The sequence below is a fragment of the Pongo pygmaeus genome, chromosome 10 (genome assembly GCF_028885625.2).
Source record: "Pongo pygmaeus isolate AG05252 chromosome 10, NHGRI_mPonPyg2-v2.0_pri, whole genome shotgun sequence".
In the NCBI taxonomy this organism is placed as follows: Eukaryota; Metazoa; Chordata; class Mammalia; order Primates; family Hominidae; genus Pongo; species Pongo pygmaeus.
In genome coordinates this window covers 89,703,237-89,718,162 of record NC_072383.2, presented here as the reverse complement: position 1 = coordinate 89,718,162, position 14,926 = coordinate 89,703,237, and positions in this window count along the sequence as shown.

Genomic DNA, 14,926 nt, shown 5'->3' with positions numbered 1-14,926 from the left:
CGTTGCACTAGCCATATTTCAAGTGCTTAGCAGTTGCATGTAGCTAGTGGCTACTATTTAAACAGGGCACGTATACAGGCATAATTGTACTTCACTTTATTGTGCTTTGCAGATACTGCATTTTTCACAAATTGAAAGTTTGTGGCAACTCTGCATGGAGCAAGTCTATTGGTGCCATTTTCCAACAACATGTGCTCGCTTCCTGTCTCTGTGTCCCATTTTGGTAATTCTCACAATATTTCAAACTTGTTATTTCTGTTATGGTGAACTGTGATCAGTGATCTTTGATGTTACTGTTGTAATTATTTTGGAGTGCCATGAACCACACTCATATAAAACAGTGAACTTAATAGTAAATATTGTGTGTGTTACGATAGCTTCACCAACTGACCCTTCCTTTCTTTCTTCCTCTCCTTAATTTATCTCTCTCTCCTTGGGCCCCCCATTCTCTGAGACACAACAATATTGAAATTAGGCCAACTAGTAACTCTAAAATGTCCTCTAAAATGATCAAGTGAAAGGAAGAGTCACATGTCTCTCACTTTTAATCAAGAGCTAGAAATTATTAAGCTTAGTAGGAAGGGCATGTTGAAAGCCAAGACAGGCTGAAAACTAGGCCTCTTGTGCCGAATAGTTAGCCCAATTGTGAATGCAAAAGAAAAGTTCTTAAAGAAGATTAAAAGTGCTACTCCAGGTCAGGCGTGGTGGCTCACACCTGTAATTCTAGCACTTTGGGAGGCCGAGGTGGGTGGATTGCCTGAGCTCAGAAGTTCAAGACCAGCCTGGGCAAAATGGTGAAACCCCACCTCTACTAAAATACAAAAAATTAGCTGGGTGTGGCAGCGTGCATCTGCAATCCTAGTTACTTGGGAGCTAAGGCAGGAGAATTGCTTGAACCTGGGAGGCGGATGTTGCAGTGAGCCGAGATTGCGCCATTGCACTCCAGCCTGGGCGACAGAGTGAGACTCCGTCTCGAAAAGAAACAATCAATCAACCAATAAAAGTGCTACTCCAGTGAACACAGAAATATGAGAAAGTGAAACAGCCTTATTGCTAGTATGGGAAAGATTTGAGTGGTCTGGATAGAAGATTAAATCAGCCACATCATTCCCTTAGACAAAAGCCTAATCTAGAGCAAGGCCCAAACTCTCTTTAATTCTATGAAGGCTGAGAGAGGTAAGGAAGTTGCAGAAGAAAAGTTTGAGGCTAGCAGAGGTTGGTTCATGAGGTTTAAGGAAAGCAACCATCTCCATAACATAAAAGTACAAAGTGAAGCCACAGTAAGTTATCCAGAAGCAAGTTATCCAGAAGATCAAGCTAAAATAATCCATGAAGGTGGCTACATTAAACAACAGATTCTCAATGAAGATGAATGTCTTCTATTGGAAGAAATGCTGTATAGGACTTGCATAGCAAGAGAGGAGAAGCCAATGCCTGGTTCAAATCTACGAGGGACAGGCTTAGTCTCTTATTAGGAGATAGTGCATCTTGTGATTTTAATTTGAAGCCAATGCTAATTTGCCATTCCAAAAATCTTTGGGCCCTTAAGAATTATGTTAAATTGTCTCTGCCTGTGTTCTGTAAATGCAACAACACAGCCTGGATGGCAGTACACCTGTTTACAGCATGGTTTACTGAATATTTAATCCCACTGTTGGGATCTATTGCTCAGTAAAAAAGATTCATTTAAAAATATTACTGTTCATTGACAATGCACCTAGTTACTCAAGAGCTCTGATGAAGATGTACAAGGTGATTGATGTTGTTTTTATTCCTGCTAACACAACATTCATTCTGAAGCTTATGGATCAAGGAGTAATTTTGACTTTCAAGTCTTGTCATTTAAGAAACACATTTTGTAAGGCCATCAATGCCATCGACTGATTCCTCTGATGGATCTGGGAAAAATAAATTGAAAACCTTCTGGAAAGGACTCATCATTCTAGATACCATCCATAACATTCATAATTCAAAATGTCAAGATTAACAGGAGTTTATTCATCCATCCGTCATAGATGACTTTGAGAAGTTCAAGATTTCATTGGAGGAAGTTAACTAGAGATATGGTTGAAATAACAAGAGATTAGGATTAGAAGTAGAGCCTGAAGATGTGACTGAATTGCTGCAATGTCATAATAAAACTAACAAATGAGAAGTTACTTTTTGTGGATGTTCAAAGAAAGCGGTTTCTTGAGATGGAATCTACTCCTGGTGAAGATGCTATGAATGTTGTTGAACAGAGGACTTAGAATATTACATAAACTTAATTCATAAAGCAGCAGCAGGGTTTGAGAATATTGACTCCAGTTTTGAAATAGTTCTACTGTGAGTAAAATGCTGTCAAACTGCATCACATGCTAGATAAATCTTTTGGGACACAAAGAGTCAATCAATGGGGCAAACTTCATTTCTGTCTAATTTTAAGAAATTTCCACAGGCATGTCAACCTTCAGCAACCCCCACTCTGATTAATTAGCAGCCATCAACACTGAGGCAAGATCCTCCACTGGCAAATAGATTATGATTTGCTGAAGGCTCAGATGATTATCATTTTTAAGCAATACAATATTTTAAAATTAATGTATGTAGATTTTTTAGACGTAGTGCTACTTAACACTTAATAGACTGTAACATAGTGTTCAAATAACTTGTATATGCACTGGAAAACTGAAAAAATTGTGCATCTTGCTTTCCTGTAATATATGCTTTAAAACAAAAATTACAATATCTCCAAGATATGCTTGTAGAACTTCCCATCATTGCTGAAAGTTCTCTTGGACAGCAGTGTTATAGATTGATCATTAATTGTACAGAGTATAAAGAGAGTATAATACAAGGTCAGTTACATAGTGTGATAGGCTAATCCAGTGTGTAATAGCTGAAAATATTTGTTTCATAATTTGTTTGGGTTCATAAGAAAATTTACAACCAGCCATGGAAAATTATCAGGTTAATGTCTTCTTATGCCCTCTCCCACTCTGTTTCTTCCTCTACTTTGGACTTCTCTAATACTTTTCACTTTTTAGAGTTCACAACAAATCTTTATGAGTACTCTATTTATTTCCTCTTGTGTGTGTTATACAATTATACAGTTATACAAATTTTGCAGTATCTGTTAAATGTATACTGTACAACAGGCACTGCACCAGGCAACTAAAAAGGAAGACACAGAAGATGCTATATAATAATAAACCAGGCAGGAGCAAACACATCTCCAGAGTTCAACCAAGATAGGAATGATCTCCTCAGACCATTTGAAGTAACAAAAGCAAGTATTATTAGCTTAACTGTGTATATGATGAGATGGAAGTTTATTCTGAGGGGTGAAGTGACTTGCCCAAAATAATACAGAAGATAGCTGGGTACAGTGGCTCATGCCTGTAATCCCAGCACTTTGGGAGGTGGGAGGATCACCTTAGGTCAGGAGTTCGAGACCAGCCAGGCCAACATAGCGAAACCCTACTAAAAATATAAAGATTACACAGGCATGGTGGCGGGCGCCTGTAAGCCCAGCTACTCAGGAGGCTGAGGCATGAGAATTGCTTGAAACTGGGAAGGGGAGATTGCAGTCAGCCATGATTGCGCCACTGCACTCCAGCCTGGGGGATAGAGTGAGACTCTGTCTCCGAAAACAAAACAAACAACAACAACAAAAATACAGAAGATAAAAAACATATCTTCAAACTGGAATGCATGTTTTTAACTTCAAGTCCAATATGTCCAATGCACTTTCTAATCTCTCTATTACCAACCCCACGGTAGAGATTGGTTTATGCCAACTTTCTAATTTTTTCCAACATCTTCCAAGGAACTATCGAATAAGTCGTGCCTTGCATATATATCGACATTCTCTTTTTTGTAAGTTCAATTTTCAGAATTTTCTTGAATAAAGACAGAATTATATTTTTGTTTTTACCCAGACTTCTCTTCGGAGCTCTAAACTAAGTTGTAAAATGCTCCTGGGTTGAATTGATCTGTGCTTCCTGATGTTCCATGAATACATTGAATATACTTTGAAATCTTAGGGGTTGTCAGAACTTAAACACAAGTGAATGCTCTTTCTCTATAGAAAGCAATACCATATATCTATAGAGAAAGATAATTCATTTATGTTTAAGATCCATATACATACATGCATATATATGTGTATATATATATTATGCATATATATGGTTCTAATTCTTGTCGATTGGCAGATGGATGGGATTACACTGTGTGCAGGCAATCAGAGCAGCATCAGTAACCCGCAACTTTTCAGTTTGGGCACTTCCCATGACTTTCTGCATAATAGCATGATCTGTTTAGGCACACCTAAATCCAGATGTTATCCTAATTCTAGGTCTTATATATTTTCTCTTTGCAACATTCCTTGCTTGGAAATTTGGTGGCACCACTCCATCAGTCAAGTGGCCTTAACAGAACCCTATACTGTCTCTGAACCATATTATTTGTAAATGTACCGCATAAACCATATGTCACTCAGTAGGGCCTCCTAAGAAAGAGTATGATAGAGAATTCCTCCCACACATACAAGTTATCAGTCAATGTTAAGTTTTATGTTTTGAAGGGGTACTCTGTGCTACTTGTGATACTTTTAGTCCCAACTTGTATTAAAGTGAGATGGTGCTGCATTTACTTACAAAATAAACCTAGTTAGAGATTACCTTTATCTTCATCAATAGAAACTTCCAATAGTGTGGCCATCTTCCTTTTTTATTATTATTATACTTTAAGTTCTAGGGTACATGTACACAACGTGCAGGTTTGTTACGTATGTATACATGTACCATGTTGGCTTGCTGCACCCATTAACTCATCATTTACATTAGGTATTTCTCCTAATGCTATCCCTCCCCCATACCCCCACCCCATGACAGGCCCCAATGTGTGATGTTTCCCGCCCTGTGTCCAAGTATTCTCATTGTTCAATTCCCAACTATGAGTGAGAACATGTGGTGTTTGGTTTTCTGTCCTTGCGATAGTTTGCTCAGAATGATGGTTTCCAGCTTCAGCCATGTCCCTACAAAGGACATGAACTCATCCTTTTTTATGGCTGCATAGTATTCCATGGTGTATATGTGCCACATTTTCTTAATCCAGTCTATTATTGATGGACATTTGGGTTGGTTCCAAGTCTTTGCTATTGTGAATAGTGAGTGTGGCCATCTTTCTTATCCTAATCAGCAAATTCACCATACAGGATTTAATTGACTGCAACATTTTTAGAAAATTCTTTTCAGGTCTTCATGAAGCACTGCCTAATCACGCCATTCTTTTGACTTTGTCAAACTCTTCTGCCAAAACAGACAAACAATAAATAAACCAACACAAATCTTATCTCTTCTACTTTTAGTGATCAATATTCCTTTCTTTCCAATCTATCAATTTTGTTATCTTTTTATTTTTAATTGACAAATAATAATTGTATATATTAATAGGGTGCAATATGATGTTTCAATGCATGTATACATTGTGAAATGATCAAATGGCTAATTAACATATCTATCACCCCAAATATTTATTATTTCTTTGCAATGGACACATTTTAAATTCTCTTTTAGTTATTTTGAAATACACAATACATTATTAATTATAGTGAAATGATCAAATGACTAATTAACGTATCTATTACCTCAAATATGTATTATTTCTTTGCAATGGACACATTTTAAATTCTCTTTTGTTTATTTTGAAATATACAATACATTATTATTAATTATAGTCACCTTTGCTATGCAATAGAATGCCTGAATTTATTTCTTCTGTCTAACTAAGTTTGTACCTGTTGACCAACATCTCCCCTTTCCCTGACCACCTCCTCCCCCAGCCACAGATGGAAACAACCTAAATGTCCATCAAAAGATGAATGAGTTTTTTAAAATGCTATATATATACACAATGGAATACTATTCAGCCTTACTAAAACAGGAAATTCTGTCATTTGTGACAGTGTAAGTGAACCTAGAGGACATTATGTTATGTGAAATAAGCCAGGCAGGGAAAGACAAATAGCATATTATCTTATATTTAGAATCTTAAAAAGCCAAACTTGTAGTAATTGAGTAGAATGATAGTTACCAATCCATCAATTTTAATTTGGAGAACTTTGTCCTTTATATCTGCAATTCATTTGCTCCTCTCTTTTAAGGATTTCCTCTAGGATCTTAGAATTCAAAGGTTCTCATAAACAAAAGCTCTATTCATGCATTTCAAATATACCGTTCTTGTATAACAAAAGTGCATTTATGCATTCAATTAACATATACTGCCCAGTATAGTGAAACAAATGGACTTCTTCATAGGAAAATATTTTCTAGCTGTGTGGCTTTGGGCAAAAGACTTTATTACACTGGACTTTAATACTCTCATCTGAAAAATTAGGTGGAAAATAAAACGATACTGTTGGTATTCTATTTTTCTCAGTTTTCTGTAAGTGTCTAGTAAGAAAAGCATAGTAGTTGGTAATTTATTTTCTTATAGATTATGTGACAAAGCTTTGATCAAAATATTACTTGCTATAATATATTATCACTAGTGAAAACAGTTTTGGAAAACAAAATATTTTGGTTAAAGATAAAATGTGTCATTTTCTTGAGGATTTTTATGATTGCTAAAAAGGCTAGAGCTGGAAATTTTACAAAATAAACAAATTCTGATACTAGCTATAAAAATAAGGGAAAATACTTACCTGTTCAGCTGAAGAGTAAATTTCTACTATTAAAATGTATCCCAACCTATGTTATATAGCATTAGAAAATACTGCAATATTCTTAAATAATATTTGCCTAGAAATTGGATGCATAATTAGAATGCTATTTGTAGTTATTTCAGCTGGAATTATTTGTATTTGTTCTGTGGCTTGAGAATCTTTCCGTAGACAGAAGGGATACAGAGCAGACTTTCTCTAGACCAAGCTTCCAACTCACAGGTCTCTCTCTCTCTCAAAGCCACATCACATATTTTAAGTAGCCAATTTCACATTTTTTAAAAAGTATCTATCTTGATCACACGGAGATGTGTGGCTCTTAGTATTCAAAGAAAATTGTGTATACAAGAAACAAATTCTAAATCTGAGTTATTACTTTAAAAATATTTTAGAAACAAAAGTTGTCAGATCATCACCTCAGAAAATTTTCTTCCAAAAAATTTTTACTTATGTGATCTGTATACTGGCTAACTCAGTCTCACTGTGGGATCATCTGAGGTCTCAGATCTATGAAACTTTACTGAATATATGGGCTCACATTAGTCTATGTATACTTATGGCACCTGTTATTCAGTGTTATAGTACTATTTGTCTCATTATTCATCCCTTTTAGGGCTCCACTCTCTATAGAGAAATTATGAGATCCCAAAGTGTATGACTTGCTTATTACATGTCTTTGACATGAGCAAAGCACCAACCAGACTATAAGAATTCTCCCTAAAATATAAATGTAATCAAATTATGTGGAAACAAATTTTGGACAAATTACTCTTGAACAACAACAACAGCAAAATCCGATACACAGAAAATGAAGACATAAATTATTTGTATTTATTAATTTTGACCACATGATTTTGCACTCAGCTGATATGTAATCATTATTTATTGATGCATCATGAAAAGTCTTTTCTTTTTTCTGATTCCATGTTTGGCAAAATGTAATTTATAATTACCATCCATTTTGTGAAGGTAAAATATCCATTTGGAACAAAAAAAAAGTGTAAAAATCCATCTCAATTTAAAATGACAAAATAGTGTTTACTAGCTTACATTTTTCCATCTACATATAAATTTTGTTCATCACCATTAGGTTACTGATATTAGTTAAATTGCAAAGATTTCTAACCTGCCCTGTCTCAAATTTAGGAGTATGAAGTCAATATCTTCTGAGGTTCCTTTTTAACAAAAATTGGAAATTAAGAGGAGACTGGGAAACTGTAATTTTGCTGTAGCTTGAACTTGTTCAGATTAGAAAAGGGACCAAGTTCTGAAAAAATCTCTTCTCTGGATAACGTCCAGTACTACTCTATGCCAAATACCCTTTTTTTCCCCTGTAAAGTGAGAAAAGGGGTTTTTTTAAATAAAGAAAAAAATTATTGAAAAGGATTTATGTTCGTTCTACTGTGACTGTAACCAGTTTTGCTAATCTCACATTTTTAGTTATCTTGACATCAGGGTTTTTTTTTTAATTCTTTCATTTTTATTTTTTAAAAATTCTAACTTACCTAGAATGACTTATGATTAAACAACTTCCCAACACAGTTATAGATCTATTAAGGGACAAAAGCCAAGCCAAGTATATATGGATAAAATGATGTTGGCAAATTTTTAAATTTACAAACAGTAAAAATAGAGACATTGTCTTTTATCTCTCTGAATATTTATATTTACAATATCAAATGAAGTCATGAAGCTATGCCCATCTGTTTATTTTTTAAAATCTGTGGTGTCAACAGTTTAAAAGTTTCCAGTAAAAAGCAGGAATGAAAGCATTCTTGTGGGATGTAGTCACATCAAGGAATTCTGTCCAGATCTTGAAAACAAACAAGATTTTTGGCTTATTTTGCAGAAGAGTTTGGATCACGCATGTAACTTTAATAATTTGTAAACGCTTTTGCAACTGAATATATATACAACATATATCAGTATATATATTCTAATTAGAAGCAAAGTGCTAAGGAGACACCATGTAGGTTAATGACTGTAAAAATCTTGATGACGTAAAGCACAGCTTAGAAGCTGGTGGTTTTGACTGTAGATAGGCTACCAGCATGGAAGGAGGATATTGAAACTGGGAATAATCACTTGTGTCTGGGTATTATTTACTGGGACTTGACTATGAACATGACACTAGAGAATATGAAAGCATCCATGGTCTTTCATTGTTCCCTTAGTCTATGCTCCACCATGCTCTGCTCCATCTGGACCTTAGAAAGCTAATTTGTGCAAACTGCCTCACTGTAATTTCTTTGCCAGCTGGTTTCTGCTTTTAACCAGACAGTGGTCCTAGTGCACTGAGATAGGAAGGTGGGAGGAGAGGAAGTTGTACATTACCTTGTCCTTGGTAATAACTTTTTTTCCTTTTTCCCACTAGAAAGCAACATTTTTGCAATTCTAATCCTCAGTGAATGCTGGTAACACCATTTCCTCCTTATGCCTCTTTGGTCCTGTGAGAGGAAATTACTTTCAGCTGTTGCTAGTCTCAGCCTGCTCCACCATCCCTGATTTACTCCTTTTGCTGTTCCTATACCTTAGAAAGTACAATACATTAATGTTTTGTTTTGTTTTTCATCTGAACCATCTGAAGTGAGTTCTGTTTCTTGTCAGGACTCCAGACAATAAAATAACTATTCTTTACAAGTAGATATCCAAATGCAGAATAATAACATTGGATTTTTATTTCACACTAAAGACAAAAATAAACTCAAGATGGATTAAAGAAAGAAATTTAAGACCTAGAATTGTAAAACTACTAGAAGAAAAACATAGGGGAAAAGCTCCACAACATTGTTCTAGGCAACGATTTCTTTGATATTACCCCAAAAGCACAGTCAACGAAAGCAAAAATAGACAAATGAAATTTCATCGAACTAAAAAAACTTTACAGCAACAACAACAAAAAAAGAGTTAAAAGAAAAATTACAGATTAAAAGAAATACTTGCAAACCATATAGCTGATAAGGGACAAATATCCAAAATATATGAAACTTAAAACAATTCAATAACAGGAAAACAACCCAATTAATTAAAACATGGGCAAAGAACTTTGCTATGGTCTGGCTGTCCCCCAAAACTCATGTGCTGAAACAACCACCAGTGTGATAGTATTAAGTGGTGTGGCCTGTAGAAGGTGTTTAGTAATGAGGTCTTCTCTCTTCTGAATAGGACTAAGGCCCTTAAAAAGAGGCTTATTCAGCATTCAGCCCTTTTGCCTTTTCACCTTCCACTATGTGAGGACACAGCAATGATGTGCCATCTTGGAAGCAGAGGGCAGCCCTCACCAGCCATGGAGCTTGTTGATGCCTTGATCTTAGACTTACATAGCTCCGGAACTGTGAAAAACAAATTACTGTTATTTACAAATGATCAAGTCTGTAGTATTTTATTATGTCAGCACAAATGGATTAAGGCAAACCTCAAGAGACATTGCTTAAATGAAGAAATATAAAAGGTGACTAGATATATGAAAAAATGCTCAACATCTCTAATCATCAGGAAAATGCAAATTAAACCACAACGGAATATCACCTAACACTTATTAGAATGGCTATTATTCAGAAAATAAAAGATAAACATTAGGATGTGGAGAAATGAATCATGGTAAATGGTTAGTGGGAATATAACTTAGTGCAACCATAATGAAAAACAGGATTTTGAAAAAACTGAAAATTGAATTATCATATGATCTAGCAACCCCACTTCTGGCTATATATTCAAGAGAATCAATATCAGTATGTTGAAAAGATAATCCGTACTCCCATGTTCATTGCTGCATTGTTCACAATAGCCAAGATAGGAAAGTAATCTCAGTGTCCATCAATAGATGAACTGATAAAGAAAATGTGTTGTATATGCACAATGGAACACTACATAGCCTTAAAAAAGGAGGAAATTCTGTCATTTGTTTCAACACTGATGAACTAGAAAACATTATGCTAAGTGAAATAAGCCAGGCACGGGAAGACAAATACTACATGATCTCACTTACATGTGTAATCTAAAATATTCAAATTCACAGAAGTAGAGTAGAATGGTGGTTACCAGGGGCTGGGGATTAGGAGAGGCAGTGGGAAAATAGGGGAAGGAGAGATGTTGACCAAAGGGTACAAGGCTTCAGTTTGACAGGAGAAATACATTTCAGTGATCTATTGAACAGCATGATGTCTATACTTAATAGTGATATATTGTATATTTCAAAATTGCTCAAAGAGTAGATTTTTTTTTTCTGATGCCGGTGCATGTATTTTTTTTCTTTTTTTAATTAATTATTTTATTATTATTATTATTATACTTTAAGTTTTAGGGTACATGTGCACAATGTGCAGGTTAGTTACATATGTATACATGTGCCATGCTGGTGTGCTGCACCCATTAATAGGAACACTTTTACACTGTTGGTGGGACTATAAACTAGTTCAACCATTGTGGAAGTCAGTGTGGTGATTCCTCAGGGATCTAGAACTAGAAATACCATTTGACAAAGAGTAGATTTTAAGTGTTCTCACTACAAATAAAAAATAGGTGAAGTGACAGATGTTAGCTTGATTTAATTGTAATATTCTACAGTATACACTGTATACATATACATCAAAATATCTCATTGTGCCCTGTAAAAATATAGGATTATTATATGTCAATTAAACATGTTTAAAAAGTGGATATCTGTACAATGTGAAAAGAAAGGGTGGGCTTTGTTTATTATCTCACTGGCCATGGAAATATAATTGAGATAATTAAGACACTCAGCCAAGTAAAAATTATGAAAATTGAAAAAAATTATACCTATTGTATACTTTTAAAAAACAATTATGAAAGGAAATAGTAATTAACATTACTGATTGATTGCAACATGTTAGCTGCATCCCTGTGAATTAAGCACTATTGGTACCTCCATTTTAAAATATAGAAACTGGTTGGGTGTGGTGGCTTATGCCTGTAATCCCAGCACTTTGGGAGGCCAAAGGAGGATCACTTGAAGTCAGGAGTTTGAAACCAGCGTGGTCAACATGGTGAAACTGGTCTCTACTAAAAATACAAAAATTAGCCAGGCGTGGTGGTGTGTGTGCCTGTAATCCCCGTTACTCAGGAGGCTAAGGCATGAGAATTGCTTGAACCCAGTTAAGGGTTCAGTGAGCCAAGGCTGCAGTGAGCCGAGATGGTGCCATTGCACTCCAACCTGGGTGACAGAGGGAGACTCCATCCCCCAAAAATAAAAATAAAATAAAATATAGAAACTAACGTACTGAGAAGTTAAATGACTTGCCTAAGGTCACACAGTTGTGGAATGGCAGAGGAAGAATTTGAACTCAGGCAGATCAGCTCCTATGCCTACACTCTTAACCACTAAACACTACTAACCTCTTAGAAAGAAAACAGAAAGTTAAGGGAAGTAACATTTACTGAATACCTGCTACATGTCTGGAAGTGTAACAGGTGTTTTTCTCATACCATCTCATTTATTGCCCTTTCACGGCACTGAGGCTGATGTCCATTCCCTATTTTAAGAGGCACTTTCTTGTCTGGCTTTCTGTGACACCGCTTACCCTTCTGGCTTTCTTATTCTTTGCCAGCCACTTTCTCTCTCATTTCCTCTGTTGGCTCCTTCTTAACTTGTCAACCTCTAAACGTCTGAGCATTCTGAATTTCCTACTTAATTCTATGCTTCCTGGTTTAGCTCTAGTATTTGAGTGACTTTAAAAGGCCAACTATATTTGGATGACTCCAGTGTTTTTATTTCCAACTTGTCTCCCCTCCTAAATGTATGTTCAGCTGTCTCCTTGACAGCTTTGGGTGCTCAGTAAGCATCTCAAACTTCGTATTAATTAATTTCTTCCTCAACCTGCTTCTCTCTGTCACTTCCATTTTAATTAAATAGCATCATTATCTGTTCCAGTGGATCAAGCTAAAAATTCAGGAATTGTCCTGGAACATGCATACGTTTCTTCTCCCAATATTGTATCACCGGTAACTTCTGTCATCTCTACATCCAGAACATGTTCCAGTCTATCCGTGTCTCTTCCTGCTTACTGCCTTCATCATTTGCCTCAGCAATTGTAGTAGTTGCCTAACTTACCTTCCTCTTTCCAGTCTTGCCATCCTTCAAATATTTCTACACATAGAAGCCAAAATAATTATTATAAACATAGCATGCCCCTTGACTGCTTCAAATCCTTTATTAGTTTCTAAATAAAATGCAATCTGACCTCTCCTTTATATAGAGTCCAAACCTCACCTAAACTGTTTTCTGTTGAAGGAATGAATTCTGTCATAGAAATGTTTGGTCTTTATAACCATATGCCACTTTTTGCCAAAGTAGAAATAGAGGCAAGGGTGTGTATGACTGTTTCCTCCCCTCCCTCAATAACTCCTGAAATCAATTTTCTTTTTTGTGGCCTCTGCTACAGGTAAGACATAGTACTATGGTGGGCATTTTTCATGTATTATCTTAATAATTATTTATAATGACAATTTGATAAGGTTGCTATTGCCCATATTTGATATTTGAGAAACAAGACTCAAAGAGCTTAAGTAACTTTCTCAAAGTCACAGTGCTCCTCAGTGGGAAAGTGTTGGCCTGATACCAGGTCTGATACCAGTAGTCAACCACGTGGTTACACCACCTCCTCAAAAAGACAGTACATATCCTTTTCATTCCTCCAGATTATACACACACACCCAGATCTATTTATCTCACCTTTTTTAAAACGTATTTAAAATTCAGGGGTTTATGTGCAGGTTTGTTATTTAGGTAAACTTGTGTCATGGGGGCTTGTTGTACAGATTATTTTGTCACCCAGGTATTAAGCCTAGTACCCATTAATTATTTTTCCTGATCCTTTTTCTCTTCCCACTCCCCTCTACATGTCCATGTGTTCTCATTATTATTTAGCTCTCACTTATAAATGAGAACATGTAGTATTTGGTTTTCTGTTCCTGTATTAGTTTGCTAAGGATAATTGTCTACAGCACCATACATGTTCCTGTAAAGAACATGATCTTGTTTTTTTTTTTTTTTGGTTTTTGTTTTTGTTTTTGTGGCTGCATAGTATTGCATGATATATATGTACCACATTTTCTATTTCCAGTCTATCACTGCTGATGGGCATTTAGGTTGATTTCATGTCTTTGCTATTGTGAGTAGTGCTACAATGAATATATGCACTCATGTGTCTTTGTGATAGAATAATTTATATTCCTTTGAGTATATACCAAGTAATGGGATTGCTGGGTCAAATGGTATTTTTGTTTTTTAGGTCTTTGAGGAATTGCCACACTGTTTTCCACAATGTTTGAACTAATTTACACCCCTACTAATAGTGTGTAAGTGTTCCTTCTTCTCTGCAATCTCACCAGCATGTATTATTTTTTGACTTTTTAATAATAGCAATTCTAACTAGTGTTAGATGGTATCTAATTGTGGTTTTGATTTCCCTTTCTCTAAAGATCAGTGATGATGAGGGTTTTTTTTCCGTATATTTGTTTGCCACATGTATTTCTTCGTTTGGAAAAGAAGGAGAGTGTTCTTTGTCCACTTTTTAATTGGGCTGTTTGTTTTTTTTTCTTGAAATTTGTGTAAGTTGCTTATAAATGCTGGATATTAGACCTTTGTCAGATACATAATTTGCAAAAATTTTCACCCATTCTGTAGGTTATCTGTTGACTTTGTTGATGGTTTATTTGCTGCGCAGAAGCTCTTTGATTTAATTAGATCCCATTTGTCAATTTTTGCTTTTGTTACGATTGCTTCTGACGTCTTCATCATAAAATCTTTGCCTGTTCCTATGTCCAGAATGCTATTGCCTAAGTTTTCTTCCAGGGTTTTTATAGTTTGGGTTTTGAGCCCAGGAATAAGGATGCACACCTGTAATTATCTTATCTTCAACAAAGGTGATAAAAATAAGCAATGGGGAAAGGACTCCCTATTCAATAAATGGTGCTTGGATAACTGGCTAGCCGTATGCAGAAGACTGAAACTAGATCCCTTCCTTATGCCGTATACAAAAATCTACTCAAGATTAATTAAAGACTTAAATATTTTTCTCTTCTAGGGAATGTTAACTTCTTTGCCAGGGATGAATGTTATATAGACTCTGTTTGTAGATGAAATGCAAAGACAGCAGTTTTGTTAAACCCCTAGTACTATTCCATTTCTCCTTGGCTTGTCCCAAACCAATTGCCAAAAAATCTTGATGTATAATACAAGTCAGAAGGACATCTCAT